This window comes from Triticum aestivum, chromosome 4A (assembly GCF_018294505.1).
Source record: "Triticum aestivum cultivar Chinese Spring chromosome 4A, IWGSC CS RefSeq v2.1, whole genome shotgun sequence".
In the NCBI taxonomy this organism is placed as follows: domain Eukaryota; kingdom Viridiplantae; phylum Streptophyta; class Magnoliopsida; order Poales; family Poaceae; genus Triticum; species Triticum aestivum.
The window spans coordinates 505,863,157-505,882,921 of record NC_057803.1 but is presented as its reverse complement, the minus strand read 5'-3'; positions in this window follow the sequence as shown (position 1 = coordinate 505,882,921).

The window sequence follows — 19,765 nt, the reverse complement described above, 5'->3', positions numbered from 1 at the left end:
GCCAGGGCGGCAGCTTAAGGGCAGAACTCTCCAGGCGACCCAGCATCGAACCAGATCGATTCCGGTCAAGCTGTTGGCCATTAAGGCTCGGATCTTTGAAAAGACGAGCATATTTTTTTTTCTGTTCCGCTGTGCTAATGCGGTCTGGAAGAGGATGCCTGTTGCTAAGTCGGCTAGCACGATAACCCGGAAGAGGGTTTTCCCCTTTGTAGAAGTGTCTTGGCAATAAAACCAAGTTTGGTTCCAGTCCTTGGGATGACTGGGCAGTTTGGCGACTGGGAAAGTGGCTTTCTTTCCGCCTTTGAATCAAAATGCCACCTTATTCTAGGCTAGGCCTGTTTGTGAACTCGGTCTGTTGGTTTAAATAGTAAAATTCCCTAAATAGTTCTACAGTCGGCTCCTGTTGAAGGTACACCATGCAGAACACTTGAAAGTTGCAGATGTTTGAAACGGAATTTGGCCCAATATCTTGAGGATGGAGCTTGAAAAAGTGTGGCACATCGCGGAAGAATTTTGAGCCGGGAGGGCTAAAACCCCGGAGCAAATGATCAGTGAAGACAATTACTTCACCGTCCTTGGGCTCAAGAGGGGTTTCTGTGCCTGGGACCCTCTAATGGATGACATCTTTTTTGGCTAGGACGCATGTCTGGACATACTCGTTCAATGCTTCCTCGGTGACCCGGGAAATGACCTAGTTGCATGCGGTGACAGTCTTAGTCATTTTTTAGGATGAAGGCCTAAAAGATAGAAATATTGCTGGTTTAAGATTATGATTGCTAAGTCAGACCATTGATTCAAAAGTAAAGTGCTATAAAAGGCCAACGCGTTAAGCCAGAAGATAAACACTAAGGTATGCAGATGTACATATTGGCAGCTTAAAAGGGGACTAATGGTACCTGGCGGGTTATGGTTTATCGGTTAAGCCGCCCAGGCAGTTGTTATGTTTTAGATCTATAAGTGAGGATTTGCTAAGTGATGGACAAACAGATTCCACAGATCGATGCTACGATTTTGGATCTATAATAGTTTGGAAAACAAAATAAATTTTAGACCTAAAGTGGAAGAACACATGTATTCGGATGGATCTTATACAGGAAAGTACCTACTGCAGTTGGAAAAAGGGATGCTATGCTGCTACCACACGTTTTCAATAACATCTTCAGACTCAACCATGCGATCTAGAGAAGAACAAGGAAGACCAGAGGGGAACTCCGATGAACTGGGCCTAACACTAATGAAGATCAGCTATGAGGAAGAAGAGGTACTTACTGATGCTGCTGGACGCGAAGCGCGGTGCTTTGGTCCGTTCAGGTTGATGCAGCGGCCGGAGTTGAGGAAGTTGACGAGGTCGACTGCGGCGGAGCACGGGCGCGTGTGGGTGTTGCGAGAAGGAAGACGAAGACAATGAGGCAAGGGAGAAAATGAAAAGGACCCATGTCCCTATTTATGAGGGGACAATTAAATGCATGCACGGGGATCGAGGAGGCCAAAAATGATTATATGGCTGCACGGGCGCCTCGGATTTTGGAAAGTCCATTAATGTCAAAGATATGCTGAGATGTTCTGGGCCTCGTGCAAAGTTAATGCGAGATGACGTCATGGCAGGTTAGCACAATTCTGTGAGATGATGTCATAGTCGGTTATATCAAGATCATAAAGATTGGCGATGGAATATTTTGCTAAAGTTAAGCACTGAAGATTGATGTGAACAAGTTCAAATCAACCTGGGGCCTAATGTTGGGGATATAACTACTGGGTATGACCTGCCCAGGAGGGGCCGGGTCATGCCACTGGTAGCTTAAGAAGAGAAGGCCCAAGAGGATGATGAAGATGGCAGTCCATAGAACAAGCTTACTGAAGGCCCAAGACCCGGGGGCGATGCTACCTCTTGAGCACTGCGTTGCTTTTCCCTTGAAGAGAAAAGGGTGATGCAGCAAAGTAGCGTAAGTATTTCCCGCAGTTTTTGAGAACCAAGGTATCAATCCAGTAGGAGACTACACGCAAGTCCCTCGTACCTACACAAACAAATAAGAACCTCACAACCAATGTGATAAAGGGGTTGTCAATCCCTTCACGGTCACTTACGGGAGTGAGATCTGATAGAGATAATAATAATAAGATAAATATTTTTGGTATTTTTATGATATAGATTGGAAAATAAAGATTGCAAAATAAATGGTAATAGAAAATAGCTTGTTGACGGTAGATTAATATAAAGGAGAATAGACCCGGGGGCCATAGGTTTCACTAGTGGCTTCTCTCAAGATAGCATAAGTATTATGGTGGGTGAACAAATTACTGTCGAGCAATAGATAGAAAAGTGCATAATTATGAGAATATCTAGGCATGATCATGTATATAGGCATAACATCCGCGGCAAGTAGACCGAAATGATTCTGCATCTACTACTATTACTCCACACATCGACCGCTATCCAGCATGCATCTAGAGTATTAAGTTCATAAGAACAGAGTAATGCATTAGGCAAGACGACATGATGTAGAGGGATAAACTCAAGCAATATGATATAAACCCCATCTTTTTATCCTCGATGGCAACAATACAATACGTGCCTTGCTGCCCCTGCTATCACTGGGAAAGGACACCGCAAGATTGACCAAAGCTAAGCACTTCTCCCATTGCAAGAAAGATCAATCTAGTAGGCCAAACCAAACTGATAATTCGAAGAGACTTGCAAAGATAAACAATCATACATAAAATATTTTAGAGAAGAATCAAATATTGTTCATAGATAAACTTGATCATAAACCCACAATTCATCGGATCTCGACAAACACACTGCAAAAAGAGTTACATCAAATAGATCTCCAAGAAGATCGAGGAGAACATTGTATTGAGATCCAAAGAGAGAGAAGAAGCCATCTAGCTAATAACTATGGACCCGAAGGTCTGAGGTAAACTACTCACACATCATCGGAGGGGCCATGGAGTTGATGTAGAGGCCCTCTAAGGGAGTCCTGGATTAGGGGGTCTCCGGATAGCTGGACTATCTCTGTTAGCCGGACTGTTAGACTATGAAGATACAAGATTGAAGACTTCGTCTCGTGTCCGGATGGGACTCTACTTGGCGTGGAAGGCAAGCTAGGAAATACGTATATGGATATCTCCTCTTTTGTAACCGACCTTGTGTAATCCTAACCCTCTCTGGTGTCTATATAAACCGAAGGGTTTTAGTCCGTAGAACAATCACAACATACAATCATACCATAGGCTAGCTTCTAGGGTTTAGCCTCTCTGATCTCGTGGTAGATCTACTCTTGTACTACCCATATCATCAATATTAATCAAGCAGGACATAGGGTTTTACCTCCATCAAGAGGGCCCGAACCTGGATAAAACTTCGTGTCCCCTGCCTCCTGTTACCATCCGGCCTAGACGCACAGTTCGGGACCCCCTACCCGAGATCCGCCGGTTTTGACACCGACATTGGTGTTTTCATTGAGAGTTCCGCTGTGTCGTCGCCACCAGGAAGGATGTCTCATCCCGTCTTTAAAGACAGCACTATCACTGAGGGAGCTTTGGCTATCGGCCAAACTCTCCGGCTAGGTAGTTTTCTTATGACCGCCTATTCGGTCGTTGCACCGATGATGACTTCTCGGGTCATCGAAAGCAATCTTCATGTCAACTCGGAACTCGCCGAGCAGTTAGATCCAATGGAGCTCTCTTCCCTGAACGAGCTCTTGGATCGCATCGCCGCCCTGGGAGTCGCTACAGACTACGATCAGATTGGGCCTAAACCCGATCTGAGAGAGATTAACTCTCCCCAGGTCACCCATCACGTTGCAGTGGTGGAGGAACAATGCGGCAACCCTTCATCTATCTTAAGGACTAGCTATGTCCGGATTCCCGATCCCTCCAAGACGGATACCCGCGGAGGGGAGGACGTCACTCAAGGCCTAAACCTAGAATCAGGCAGCGGGCAAGATTTATCGGAAAACATCCAAGAATCCAAACTTTCGAGTTCAGAAAATCCTTGGCCCCTGAGTCTCAGATCGGGTGAGGATTCCGATTCAATTCCACCACCCACCCAAACATACGCGATCTATCCCAAATTAGGCAAGAGCCCGAAGAAACAGTACACCATTACTGGGCCAGATTCCTCCTAGTCATGAATAGGATAAAGGACTGCCGCGAGGAAGACACAATTTCATTCTTCTACAATAATTGCACAGACAAGGGAATCCTCAATGCCATAAGTCACCGCGAAATTACACGCTTTGCCGACTTGGTGTCCATAGTACGAAAGTACTGTGCAATGGAAAGCGCCTGGAAAACCGAAATAAAATTTTGGGATAATCCGGCTCTGAATACAAACCCAGTCCGAAATAAAAGGGTGCATTATCACAATACACCTGGGTTAACTACCAAAAAGCAAAAGTCCTCTACGGGGCAAGGAACCGTACTGGAGGGATGGCTCAACGGACCCTGCAAAATTCATAGTACAGCGGATGCAATACCAACGCACAGCCTTAGAGCATGTTGGATACTCCGACAGGTGGACAAAAGTGGTGAGGATCTACTCCTCCCAAAAACCACAGAGCACCATCCCGTGGACAACAATACAGTGTTAATGGTCTTTGAGACCTTCACGTCAAATAATAGACACAAGCAGACACTCCGTAGCATGGCCGAAATCTGCCACATAGCAGAAATAAATCCTTGGAGTGACACGGCTATTACCTTCAATGCCAGTGATGAACCCAAATTCCGAACAGCTCGAGCACCAGCCGCACTGGTCCTCAGTCCAATCGTGGACGGCTTTCGACTCACCAAGGTACTCATGGACGGCGGCAGCGGATTAAACCTCATCTATGAGGAAACTCTTCAAAAGATGGAAATAGACTGGAGCCGCATTGAGCAAAGTAGCACAACCTTTAGAGGAATCATCCCCAGTCGGGAAGCTTGCTATGCTGGGAAAATCACACTAGATGTGGTATTCGGCACGCCGGATAACTACAGGTCTAAAGAAATTACATTCCAAGTGGCCCCATTCAGCAGCGGATACCACGCTCTACTAGGGCGGGAGGCGTTTACAATCTTCCAAGCCATACCCCATTACGGGTACATGAAGCTCAAAATGCACGGGCCCAACTGAATCATCACTTTTGCTAGTGATCCGGACATAGCACTCCGCGCCAAAAATAAGACAGCCGCACTGGCCCTCGAGGCACTATCCGAAGCCCTAGCGGCCGAGGAACTAACTGCGCTACGCTCCACGGTGATACTCGATAAAAGATCCAAGTCCACCTCCTTTAAACCGGCGGATGAAATAGTCAAATTCCAAGTCCATCCAACGGACCCTACAAAAACAGCTTCCATCGGGGCACAATTAAACCCTGGTGTCTACGCCGCACTGCGAGAGTTCCTACGCGAGAACTGGGACATTTTTGCCTGGCGCCCCCCAGACATGCCAGGAATCCCACGCAGGCTGGCTGAGCACAGCCTAAATATCCTAAAAGGATTCAAGCCAGTCAAGCAGGCTCTTCGATGTTTCTCCGAGCCTAAGAGACAAGCCATGGGAGAGGAACTAGCCAAGCTATTGGAGGCCGGATTCATCAGAGACATAAAACATCCGGACTGGCTAGCAAACCTGGTGATGGTACCAAAGAAGGACAAATCCTAGCGCTTGTGCGTCGATTTTAAGGACGTTAACAAGGCCTGCCCAAAGGATGCCTTCCCCCTCCCCCGCATCGATCAAATCATCTATGCTACCGCAGGACACGATTCATTGTGTTTCCTCGACGCATACTCCGGATACCATCAAATTAAAATGGCAGAGCCAGACCAAGCCGCAACGGCATTCATCACACCATACAGCCCATTCTGCTTCAACACAATGCCCATTGGGCTCAAAAACGTTGGCGCAACATATCAGCGCATGATTCAGACATGTCTAGCAAACCAGATCGGCAAAACAGTGTAGGCATACGTGGATGACGTGGTCGTTAAAACCAAGCATGTCGAAACTCTAGTAGATGACTTGAGGCTCACATTCGACAACCTCCGAACATATGACATCAAGCTCAATCCGGGAAAATGCGTTTTCGGCGTACCAGCTGGAAAGCTCCTGGGATTCATTGTCTCCAGTGGAGGTATTGAAGCTAATCCGGCCAAAATCCGAGCGTTATCACAGTTGGCTACCACAACAGACCTCAAACAAATACAAAAATTGACTGGATGCGTGGCGGCTCTAAGCCGCTTTATCTCCCGCTTGGGAGAAAAGGCATTACCCCTTTATCGCCTCCTCCGGCGCACCGAACACTTCGAGTGGACGGATGCCGCCTCGACCGGACTCAACGAAATAAAAGCCATATTGGCAACAAACCCAGTCCTGGCCGCGCCAAACATTGGCGAACCAATGCTATTATACATTGCGGCAACTCATCAAGTAGTAAGCGCAGTGCTCGTCGTCGAGCGAGAAGCGGACGGACACAAATTCCCCCTTCAAAAGCCGGTTTACTATGTGTCCACTATCCTTACTCCATGCAAATCACAGTACCCGCATTATCAAAAGATAGCGTACGCGGTATTTATGGCATCCCGGAAGCTGCGACACTACTTTCAAGAGTGTTCGATAACGGGTAGCCTCGGAAGTACCACTTAACGATATTATAAACAACCGCGAAGCGATGGGCCGGATTGCCAAATGGTCCATTGAGCTCCTCCCGTTCGACATAACTTACAAGCCACGGCGAGCTTTCAAGTCGCAAGTTTTGGCTGACTTCGTCGCTGAGTGGACGGAAGCCGAACTCCCTAAAGAGTACGACACATATTCAAACTGGATCATGCACTTCGACAGCCCCAAAATGTTGGCTGGCCTGGGGGCTGGCGTCGTTTTGACATCCCCAACAAGAGATACCGTTCAATATGTACTACAGATAATGTATACGGACTCCAACAACGCAGCCGAATATGAGGCCCTTCTACATGGTCTCTAGATGGCAGTATCCATGAGCATTCAACGCCTAGAGGTGCGCGGGGATTCGAACCTCGTGATATCCCAGATAAATGAAGACTTCGATGCCAAGGATCCGAAAATGGCAGCTTATCGCAATGTCGTCCTAAAAATGTCAGCTCGGTTCGAGGGGCTCGAATTTCACCATGTGGCTCAGGAAAACAATCAGGCGGCGGATATCCTCGCCCGCATCGGCGCAAAACGCGACGCGGTCCCTCCCAAGATATTTCTGGAATGGCTCTTCAAGCCATCCGTAGCATGGGAGGGGGACACCGGTAACAATAGTCCGGACCCGGCCAAAATACCCGATACCAAACTCTCTGACAAAATCGGAGGCTCCGCCACCGAAATAACACAATCAGCCCATGAAATAATGGCCATTATTGTCCCGTGGACAGAACCATTCCTGGCCTACCTAACTAGACAGGAACTTCCGGAGGACCAAAATGAGGCACGCTGCATAGTGCAGCGATCCAAGGCCTACAAAAAAAGCGCTACCGGAGTCCTTCAAAGGTGCATCTCCGAAGAGGAAGGGCGGAACCTTTTGGCAGAAATTAACGCCGGACTCGGCGGTCATCACGTCGCAGCCCGGGCTCTTGTAAGCAAGGCCTTCCGTACAGGATTCTACTGGCCAATGGCCCGGGCAGATGCACAGGACTTGGTCCAACATTGCGCCGGTTGCCAGCTCTTTGCAAATCAAAGCCACATGCCACCCACCGCCCTCCAAACAATCCCCATTACATGGCCCTTCGCGGTATGGGGGCTTGACATGGTTGGACCCCTTAAAGGGGGAACCCACAAGAAAAAATACTTATTGGTCATGGTGGATAAATTCACCAAATGGATAGAGGCTAAACCTGTTAAAATAGTTGAATCCGGACCGGTGATAGATTTCATATCCGGGATTGTACATCATTACGGCGTCCCCCGCAGCATCATCACTGATAACGGCACAAACTTCACGGCCGACGAGGTAAAACTCTGGTGTAGCAAAATGGGCATCAAGCTCAATTATGCTTCAGTCTATCACCCACAAACCAACGGTCAAGTTGAACGAGCAAATGGTCTTATAATGAGCGGCATTAAACCCAGATTAGTGTGCTCCTTAATGGAGTCTGACACGCACTGGGTAGAGGAGCTCGACTCCATACTCTGGGGGCTACGGACCATGCCGAATCATAGTACCGGATATACACCGTTTTTTATGGTGTACGGTGCAGAGGCAGTCCTACCCTGTGACATAATTCATGACTCACCTCAAGTGCGCATGTACGAAGAAAGAGAAGCCGAGCTCGATCGGCAGGACAGTCTGGACACCTTGGAGGAAGAGCGCGACGTCACCAAAGCCCATTCCGCATTTTACCAGCAACAGGCTCGCAGATACCAAAGCAGAGAAGTACCGGCCAAAACTTATAACGTTGGCGAACTAGTTCTATGGCTGCCGGATAAGAAAAAGAACAAGCTCGAGCCCAAATGGGAAGCTCCCTTCATTATCGACCAAGTTCTGACCGGTGGAGCGTACCAACTGCGGGATGCATCGACTAGTCGACTCGAGCCGAACCCATGGAACGCAGCAAGGCACCGAAGATTCTACGCCTACCACCGGACTTTATGTTAGTCCCCTCCCTTTGTCCATTTTCTGCATATGCATCATCTGTCCTGTTTCCCTTTCTTTCTTTTATTTCTATAGGCCTTCAAGGGTCACCTTGTGCCTCACTAATACATCACAGATGCGCTAGCCGCACTCTTCATACCTGGGGGCTTCTTTCACCGAAGCTTTAATTATTTCCCTGGGCCTCACGCCCAACACATGTGTTATACTTCTGCATGTACCTTTTTTCACCATTATATGCATCAATATGACTTAAGTTTTGGCCAAGCTGGGTTGCCTGGCTCTTGTATTTATGCCCTACGTTCCCGTTAATTAGGCTACGGCATAAGGGGAGCACCTCTGCGATTGTTACCGCCGGGTCAGCCGGACGTGTACCTCAGACTGGGTGAAGCCGAAAGCTAGCGTTCTTAAGGGAATATTCGGTCGGTGAACAAAAGATGACTTTTATTATTCATATCTGCCCCCAGATGATTTTTCTGTGCTTCTTATCGTAGTCCGGACATGCACTTTAGGGCATGCTTACCCAGGGAAAGGAACCCTTAACGGAACTATTCTCCCTGGAAGATGTTTCTTACTACCCATGTAATATAACATAACTAGTTGGGCACTTGTCTGATGAAGCACTAATGACCCCTACGCCTGGTCTCCACGCATGCCCCGGTTCTTACATAACCGAGAGGGTATTCAGATACACTCTGGACTGTCGGGTCCCGAGGTTGAAGCGAAAAGGTCTGCCATGACAAACGATCTACAATCCGGCTAGAAGGCATTATACATGTCACTTTAAAATTACATAGTCAATTTGACTGGTTGAATTCCTCTTCAATACCATCTAATAGGCTGTCTAGTCTACAGTCTTGTTGGGAATACTTTGCGGCCAATTCTACTTGGCCATACACTAAGCTCACAGGGATCTCCTTCCCATCAGGCCCCACTGGTCCAGCTTCGGCCATGTGGTTCGGGTCAGCCTTCATGTACCATGTCTTCACCATTGCCCAGGCTTCCCTGGCGCCCTAACGGCAGGCCGATATCTTCCATAATCGGAAGCGCCGCCGTGCTCCCTTCAGCTTTTCTGCAAGCTCTCCAAGGCCTTCGGGTATGGAGACGGATGGCCACAAGGCCTGGGCGACGCCTTGCATCACCTGCCGAACTCGTTCGTGCAGCTGTGAGAGCTCGGGAAGAAGATCACCAGTTGAACTGGGCATCTCCTCGGCGGGACGACCTGTTAGCATACCTACAGACGTAACTCTGTCAGCCAGCTTCCTCGCCGAACTCTTTTTCAAAGTTCGTTCAAGCACTTACTAAATATGCCGCGTCGAAGCCGCCGATTCTCCTTAACAGAGTCCGACAGTTGGGCCCGAACATCTTTTAGTTCCACGCCCAACTTGGTGTTGACATCTAGGAGATCATTCTTCTCCTGCCTCACCCTCGTAAGCACGCTCTCACCGGCCTTCAGCTGGCGTATGAGCTGTTGCTTATCCGGATTCACTCCAGCGTCATCTGCAATTTTATCGTCAGATCTGCATATACGCTGCATTCTAATATGATACTTATCATTCAAAGGATATGTTACCAGAGGGGGTCTCTTTGGGCTCCCCTGCTGCGGCCAGTGCGGCCTGAAGTTGGGCTTTGCACTCTTCCAGCTCCTAGGACAGTTGAGTATTCTTTTCTGTAAGAACCTGCATAACAAATGATCCTTAAATCAGTTATCCTAATTGTTTCAAGTCTCAGGGGCTACTGATATATATAATCATCAAATTTTCTCACCCGTATGTCTTTTACATACTGCTCCGTGGCTCTGGCTAGACCATTTTGAGCGGCACGGAGGTGCGCGTCTCCCAATTGAAGGCATCCAATGCCTCTTGGGAGAAACAAACGTCACAAAGAACAGTCCGGCGACGCCTGTGGTTCATGGCACTTTCCACCTCGGAATGGGTGGCGGACAGTTTATCCGCATCTTCTGTCGGAGGAGTACCCGGCGCACGCCTTGTATTCGTTCCCGCCTCCGAATCCAGCCTTGGAGCCTGGCTTGTGGAGGCGTGATTGGTAGCCTCTCCGGGTATAGTCCGGCGAGCGCTCTTTTTTCTGAAAAGAAGGCATGGGCGTTAATATGCCTCTGAGAATAATGTCTTGCAATAAAGACGGTGCACCGTACCGCTGCGCCGGTGTCTCAATCCGGACCGCAGATCTTTTCAGCCTGCCTGGCCTCGCGGCCCCTTGTTGGCTAGTTTCCACAGGCTTGGCCTTCTGCCTCGAGGACCTCCCCTGCAAAACACGGCTGTTATACGGCAATCAAAAAAGCGCAAGGACGGATCCCTTTTTAAGTGTTGGGACTTTGATCTCAGTCACCTGTGAGGCTGGAACTAGCCCAGGGTAATCGGCTGTAATGGCCACCAAAGCATTATCATTACTCGATTGGTAAAATACCCCATTGTCGGTGTTAAAACCGGCGGATCTTGGGTAGGGGGTCCCGAACTGTGCGTCTAGGCCGGATGGTAACAGGAGGCAGGGAACACTTTGTTTTACCCAGGTTCGGGCCCTCTCGATGGAGGTAATACCCTACTCCTGCTTGATTAATATTGATGATATGGGTATTACAAGAGTAGATCTACCACGAGATCAAGGAGGCTAAACCCTAGAAGCTAGCCTATGGTATGATTGTTGTGTATGGAGTTGATTGCCTACGGACTACAACCCTCCGGTTTATATAGACATCGGATAGGGTTAGGGTTACATAGAGTCGGTTACAATGGTAGGAGATCTTGAATATCCGCATCGCCAAGCTTGCCTTCCACGCCAAGGAAAGTCCCATCCGTACACGGGACGAAGTCTTCAATCTTGTATCTTCATAGTCCAGGAGTCTGGCTGAAGGTATAGTCCGGCTACCCGAACACCCCCTAATCCAGGACTCCCTCAGTAGCCCCTGAACCAGGCTTCAACGACGATGAGTCCGGCGCGCAAATTGTCTTCGACATTGCAAGGCGGGTTCCTCCTCCAAATCCTTCATAGAAGATTGTAAACACCAAGAGTAGTGTCCGGCTCTGCAAAATAAGTTTCCACATATTGCCATAGAGAGAATAATATTGACACAAATCAAATCTGTCGACGTATCCCGCAGTGCGTCATCACACTACGGCCAAGTTCTTCACTCGAATCGTTTTCACTTTTCCACCTCAGCATGTTTTGCGAGGCGGTTTCCTTGGCACGTCTTGTCAAAGCAGAGATCGTGTGCCCCCCTTTTACGGGATTCTCATCAATACGGACGTGGGTAACCCAATCGTGCCCGTTAGCATGTTTTCTCGATTAAAGGCGAGTCCTAAACGGTTACGGGGAGGGCTCCTGGTATTCAACCTCTTATAAAGAGACCAAGGCCTTACTCCCTTTTCCAATCTCAAACGAGTTCGCCCGTCGCCTCGAGTTCCAACACCCTAGGCTCCAGATTCCAGGCGCTTCGGACCTTCGACAATGTCCGGTTCCGACCTTCAAGGCCGATGGATGCCCTCCTCCGTCACGAAGGAGGACGTGCTAAAGTTGAGAGAGGCTAAGTTCCTGACCGCCGAAATTCCGCATAGGTTGCCTGCTCAAAGGCAGGCTATTCCCAGTCCCCATCCCAGTGAGAGCGTAGTGTTCATGTCTCACTTCCTTCGGGGGTTAGGATTCCCGATGGATCCTTTCATGAGGGGGCTGCTGTTTTATTACGGGCTGGGATTTCATGACTTAGCTCCAGAGTCCATCCTCCACATTTCCTCATTCATCGTTGTGTGCGAAGCGTTCCTCCGTGTTACTCCTCACTTTGGATTATGGCTCAAGACTTTTGGAGTGGAGCTGAAGATGATCGAGGGACGGCACGCAGAGTGTGGAGGTGCTATCATAAGTAAGAATGCCGATGCTCCATGGCCCGAGGGTTCCTTTCAAGAGGAGCTCGGCTTGTGGCAATGAGAGTGGTTCTATATCACCGCTCATAGGAGCGCCAAGTGGGCGGCACCTCCTGCCTTTCGCTTGGGTCCCCCATCACGGCTAGCGTCATGGGTCAACAAAGGATTAAATTGGGGGTTATCCAAAGACGTGCCCCTGTTGCAGGGCCGCATTAGGGATCTCTTAGAAGGAGACCTCAACCTGGTCAAGGTGACGCAGGTCATGCTGACTCGCCGAACATTGCCCGGCAAACATCGGTCCCTTCGTCTGTGGGAGTTTAATCCGGAGGGACCACGAGCTCTCCAGCATTTTATGGGCGTAACGCCCATGGAGACATATAAAATGTTCTTCGGATCACAAGAAATGTGTCCGGATTTGACCGAGGACGCAGGTTTAAGCTGCAATCGCCCGGATACTCAAGTAAGTAACCTTGTGCCCAGACTCACTATCCGTAAAATTGTCATAGAGTCGCTCCTAAAAGAGCTGTCCTTTTAAACAGGAGTGGCTAGCGAAGGCGAAGCTGATCAGGTGTCCGGCTCCCCTTCCTGAGACCAGGCCGGATCCCGTGCTAGTCAGGATGTTGAAGATCGTGCCTTTGGAGGGAAGTGAGGGGGAGGACAAGGAAACTATGGCCTCCTCGAAGGAGGCCGCTCCGAAGGGAGGAACCGACAATTCCTCTCCTAGGGGGAAGAAGAGGGCCGCCTCTGACGGCCCGGAGACCATGGCCTCAAAGCGGGGGAAGAAGTTCTCATCAGAGGGTCCGGCGCCGGGGAGATCCTCGGCCGAACTACGCCCCCAAAGGGATCAGCCCTCCAGCGAGCCGTAAGTAGAGAAAGATTTTCCTTTAGAGGGATGAGAGAAATACTTACTTTTTATCTGAGAAGATTAACCAAAATTTTAACTTGTAGCTCGGACCTCGGCCCTTCTCAGCAGAGCTCATCTTCGGGGGATCTTCTTCCGGAGATGATGGACAGCGGGACGCCTCCCCCTGCCGTACTTCCTAGTGAGGCGGGCGACCCTAAGGTGTCTTCACGGAGGGTTTCTCTGAATCCGGCAGGGGCGGAAGATAGCTATGTAGCGCCCCAAGGCTCTCCACGTCCGGCCTTCGAAAGAGGCCATAGGACAAGTCCGGCACCATCTAGTGCTCGGTCTTTATTAGATCAGCAGCCGATCCCGGCCCTTTGCGGCCGTGGCGGGTGGTGTCATCCTCCCCGTTGAAATCCCACATGGGGTGGCCTCTATACTGAAGCGGCTGCATCCCCCGCATGATACATGTGGCCATGATCTCGATCATGGTCAATCCGGATCGAGCTAAAAAACTTATCCAGCTCATCAGGTAAAGAATGTCCCTGTCATCTTCCTCCAGGGGGCTCCGTGGACGCCAGCTCCGGCGCTTCTTCAAAGGGGCGTTGTCGAACTCAGGAAGGCCGATCCGAATAGGATCCGGGAGGGGGACGTCTTCTATATAAAACCATTCTGAAGGCCAGTCTTCGGACGTCTTCTTTGGGGTTCCAGACAGGTATCCGGTCCCGGCGACACGCCACACTTCGGCTCCGCCCACTTGATATACTGACCCCTTTTGAGAATGGGGCACAAGGCAGAACAGCTTCTTCCACAGAGCGAAATGAGCTTCACAGCCCAAAAACAACTCGCAAAGAGCTACGAATCCCGCGATATGCAGCAGGGAGGCAGGCGTAAGATTGTGCAATAGGAGGCCGTAGAAATCCAGGAGCCCCCGGAGAAATGGATGAATTGGAAATCTAAGCCCTCTTACCAAAAAATAAGGGACAAGGCAAACCCGCTCTCCCTTGGAGGGATTGGGAAGGCTCTCCGCTTGCTTTTCGCCATTATAGGTGGCAAGCCCGGCTCGAACCGGGACCAGGTACGCTGGGGGAAGAAATCCCTTGGACTGAAGCATCACTAATTTGCTGTGCGGGACGGAACATCTCTCCCAATCTCCAGGCTTGGAGCTAGGGGTGCGAGAGGAGGAGCTATGTCGATCGGCCATGATGGAATGGATCTCTGTCGGGTGCGCTCCGATGAAGGCTCGCCAAGGGAGGATGGTGTGATTTGGATCTGAATCCTCGCCTTTTTAAATAGGCGGCTCATTCACACAGCTAGGGGGGTAAATATGAAAACACCCTGGCTCTTCACATTCGCTCAACACGTGGAAAGTGGCCATTATTGGGCGTAGAAGCCAAGGAGTACAAACCTTCACAAAAAATCGGACATTATTTCGACAGGTACACAGAATTTGGAGAGGAACCCGCCTTGCAATGCCGAAGACAATACTACGCGCCGGACTCATCGTCATTGAAGCCTGGTTCGGGGGCTACTGAGGGAGTCCTGGATTAGGTGGTCTTCGGATAGCCAGACTATCTCCATTAGTCGGACTGTTAGACTGTGAAGATACAAGATTGAAGACTTCGTCTCGTGTCCGGATGGGACTCTACTTGGCATGGAAGGCAAGCTAGGCAATACGTATATGGATATCTCCTCCTTTGTAACCGACCTTGTGTAACCCTAACCCTCTCCAATGTCTATATAAATCGAAGGGTTTTAGTCTGTAGAACAATTACAACATACAATCATACCATAGGCTATCTTCTAGGGTTTAGCCTCTCTGATCTCGTGGTAGATCTACTCTTGTACTACCCATATCATCAATATTAATCAAGCAGGACGTAGGGTTTTACCTCCATCAAGAGGGCCCAAACCTGGGTAAAACTTCATGTCCCCTGCCTCCTGTTACCTTCCGGCCTAGACGCACAGTTCGGGACCCCCTACCCGAGATACACCGGTTTTGACACTGACACCCTCCGTGATCGATTCCCCCTCCGGCGGAGCTCCGGAAAAGGCCCCAAGATGGGATCTCTTGGGTACAGAAGGTTGCGAAGGTGGAAATAAGGTTTCGTGGTGCTCCTGGATGTTTTCGGGGTATATGAATATATATAGGAGGAAGAAGTAGGTCAGTGGAGTCACGAGGGGCCCACGAGGGGGGAGGGCGCCCATGGGGTAGGCGCGCCCCCCTGCCTCGTGGCCTCCTCGTTGGTTGCTTGACGTCCACTCCAAGTCCCCTGGATCAGGTTTGTTCCAAAAATAACTCTCCCGAAGGTTTTATTCCGTTTGGATTCCGTTTGATATTCCTTTTCTGCTAAACACTGAAATAGGCAAAAAATAGCAATTTGCACTGGGCCTTGGGTTAGTAGGTTAGTCCCAAAAATAATATAAAAGTGTATAAATAAGCCCATTAACATCCAAAACAGATAATATAATAGCATGGAATGATCAAAAATTATAGATACGTTGGAGACGTATCAAGCATCCCCAAGCTTAATTCCTGCTCGTCCTCGAGTAGGTAAATGATAAAAACAGAATTTTTGATGTGGAATGCTACCTAGCATAATTCTAAATGTAATTTTCTTTATTGTGGCATGAATATTCAGATTCGAAAGATTCAAGACAAAAGTTTAATATTGACATAAAAATAATAATACTTCAAGCATACTAACTAAGCAATCATGTCTTCTCAAAATAACATGGCAAAAGAAAGTTCATCCCTACAAAATCATATAGCTTAGTCATGCTTCATTTTCGTCACACAAGAATGCTCTCATCTTAAACAACCCCGATGACAAGCCAAGCAATTGTTTCATACTTTAGTAATCTCAAAAAAAATTCAACTTTCACGCAATACATGAGCATGAGCCATGAATATAGCACTATGGGTGGAATAGAATGATGATATGGGGTTATGTGGAGAAGACAAAAAAGGAGAAAGTCTCACATCGATGAGGCTAATCAACGGGCTAGGGAGATGCCCATCAATTGATGTCAACGCAAGGAGTAGGGATTGCCATGCAATGGATGCACTAGAGCTATAAATGTATGACAGCTCAACAAAAGAAACTAAGTGGGTGTGCATCCAACTTGCTTGCTCATGAAGACCTAGGGCATTTGAGGAAGCCCATTATTGGAATATACAAGCCAAGTTCTATAATGAAAAATTCCCACTAGTATATGAAAGTGACAAAACAAGAGACTCTCTATCATAAAGATCATGGTGCTACTTTGAAGCACAAGTGTGGAAAAAAAGATAGTAGCATTGCCCCTTTTTATTTCTTTTCTTGTTTTCCTTTTTTCCTTTTTTTGGGGGCCTTTATTTTTTTATTTGGCCTTTCTCTTTTTTTATTTGGGACAATGATCTATTAATGATGATGATCACACTTCTATCTATTTACAACTCAATGATCACAACTCGATACTAGAATAAAATATGACTCTATATGAATGCCTCCGGCGGTGTACCAGGAAGGGCAATGAATCAAGAGTGACATGTATGAAAAATTATGCATGGTGGCTTTGCCACAAATACGATGTTAACTACATGATCATGCAAAGCAATATGACAATGATGAAGCGTGTCATAAATGAAACGGTGGAATGTTGGATGGCAATATATCTCGGCATGGCTATGGAAATGCCATGATAGGTAAGTATGGTGGCTGTTTTGAGGAAGATATAAGGAGTTTTATGTGTGATAGAGCATATCATATCACAGGGTTTAGATGCACCGGTGAAGTTTGCACCAACTCTCAAGGTGAGAAAGGGCAATGCACGGTACCGAAGAGGCTAGCAATGATGGAAGGGTGAGAGTGCGTATAATCCATGGACTCAACATTAGTCATAAAGAACTCACATACTTATTGCAAAAATCTACAAGTCATCAAAAACCAAGCACTACGCGCATGCTCCTAGGGGGATAGATTGGTAGGAAAAGACCATCGCTCGTCCCCGACCGCCACTCATAAGGAAGACAATCTAAGAACACCTCATGTTTCAAATTTGTTACACAACGGTTACCATACGTGCATGCTACGGGACTTGCAAACTTCAACACAAGTATTTCTCAAATTCACAATTACTCAACTAGCACACTCTAATATCACCACATTTATATCTCAAAACAATTATCAAGTATCAAACTTCTCATAGTATTCAATGCACTTTCTATGATAGTTTTTATTATACCCATCTTGGATGCCTATCATATTAGGACTAGTTTCATAACCAAAGAAAATTACCATGCTGTTCTAAATGACTATCAAAATAATATAAGTGAAGCATGAGAGATCAATAATTTCTATAAAATAAAACCACCACCGTGCTCTAAAAGATATAAGTGAAGCACTATAGTAAAATTATCTAGCTCAAAAGATATAAGTGAAGCACATAGAGTACTCTAATAAATTTCAATTCATGTGTATCTCTCCAAAAAGGTGTGTACAGCAAGGATGATTGTGTTAAACTAAAAAGAAAAGACTCAAATCATACAAGACACTCCAAGCAAAACACATATCATGTGGTGAATAAAAATATAGCCTCAAGTAAAGTTACCGATAGAAGAAGACGAAAGAGGGGATACCTTCCGGGGCATCCCCAAGCTTAGGCTTTTGGTTGTCCTTGGATTTTACCTTGGGGTTCCATGGGCATCCCCAAGCTTAGGCTCTTGCCACTCCTTGTTCCATAATCCATCAAATCTTTACCCAAAACTTGAAAACTTCACAACACAAAACTTAAACAGAAAAATCTCATGAGCTCCGTTAGTAAAAGAAACAAACCACCACTTAAGGTACTGTAATGAACTCATTCTTTATTTATATTGGTGTTAAACCTACTGTATTCCAACTTATCTATGGTTCATAACCTCCGATACTAGCCATAGATTCATCAAAATAAGCAAACAACACACGAAAAACAGAATCTGTCAAAAACAGAACAGTCTGTAGTAATCTGTAGGTTTCGAATACTTCTGTAACCCCAAAAATTCTAAAATTAATTGCTGGACGTGAGGAAGTTATCTATTAATCATCTGAAAAAATAATCAACTTAATCTTACTCTCCAGTAAAAAATGGCAGCAAATCTCGTGAGCGCTAAAGTTTCTGTTTTTTACAGCAAGATTGCAAAGACTTTCCCCAAGTCTTCCCAAAGGTTCTACTTGGCGCAAACACTAATTAAAAGCATAAAACCACATATAAACATAGGCTATATGAATTATTTATTACTAAACAGAACCAAAAAGCAAGGAACAAAAATAAAATTGGGTTGCCTCCAAACAAGCGCTATCGTTTAATGCCCCTAGCTAGGCATAAAAGCAAGAATAGATCTAGGTGTTATCATATTTGGTATGCAATTCTTCAATGCAACACTTACAACCCTTTGGAGTTTCCTTCTTTTTATTATCGGTCAAACTCCTAGGCAAGAAATCAAGAAATTCATTTGTAGGAAAAGGTTCCCTAATGATATTGAAGAAGTTGGGGTGAACACTTATTGATTTGAGATCTGCATTTTCCTTACTAGAAGTTTCACCCTTATTTTTAGGAACATACATTATTTTAGCAATCTTGGTGGTAGGAGGATTTGGGATATTTTTAACGGATGAAAAGGCAGACCCTAAATTAGTAATGATATCCTCAAGTCTACCAATTCTTGTGTAATCTTGATCTATTCTTTCGTTAACTATAGGTTCTTTTTCTTTAAAAAATCAGAATAACCCCCACCTTAGATCCAAATTGAGTGATTTGGTTGTGGATCTTTTTATCCAAATTCTCAATCAACTCTACAGAGGCAACTTTATTTTCAATAATTTCAAGCCTTTGCATCACATGTTCCAAAGTTAAAACAATTCCATTAACCAAAAGAGGTGGTGGGCCAAACAAATCTATCATAGCATTATAAGAATCAAAAGTATAGCTAACCAATAAATTCCCTCCGGTAATGGTATCAAGAATATATCTATTCCAAGAAGTGATGCCTACATAAAAATTGCGAAGAAGAACGGAAGTGGATTGCTTCCTAGTAGATCTATTCTGAGCATTGCAAATTCTATGCCAAGCATCTTTTAGATTTTCTCCCTCCTTTTTTTAAAGAACTTCATGATCGGGAGTACTAACAATGATAGAAGGACTAACCATGATGACACATGGCGACACAAGAAGCAAGTGAAAAAGAGACGAACTAGAAAACAGAAGGGGAACGTAAAAAGAGGGCGAATAAAATGGCAAGGGTGGAGTGGGGTAGAGGAAAACGAGAGGCAGATGGCAAATAATGTAATGCGAGGGATAAGAGTTTGTGATGGGTACTTGGTATGTCTTGACTTGTGCGTAGATCTACCCGACAACGGCGTCAAAAATCCTTCTTGCTACCTCTTTAGCACTGCGTTGGTTTTCCCTTGAAGAGGAAAGGGTGATGCAGCAAAGTA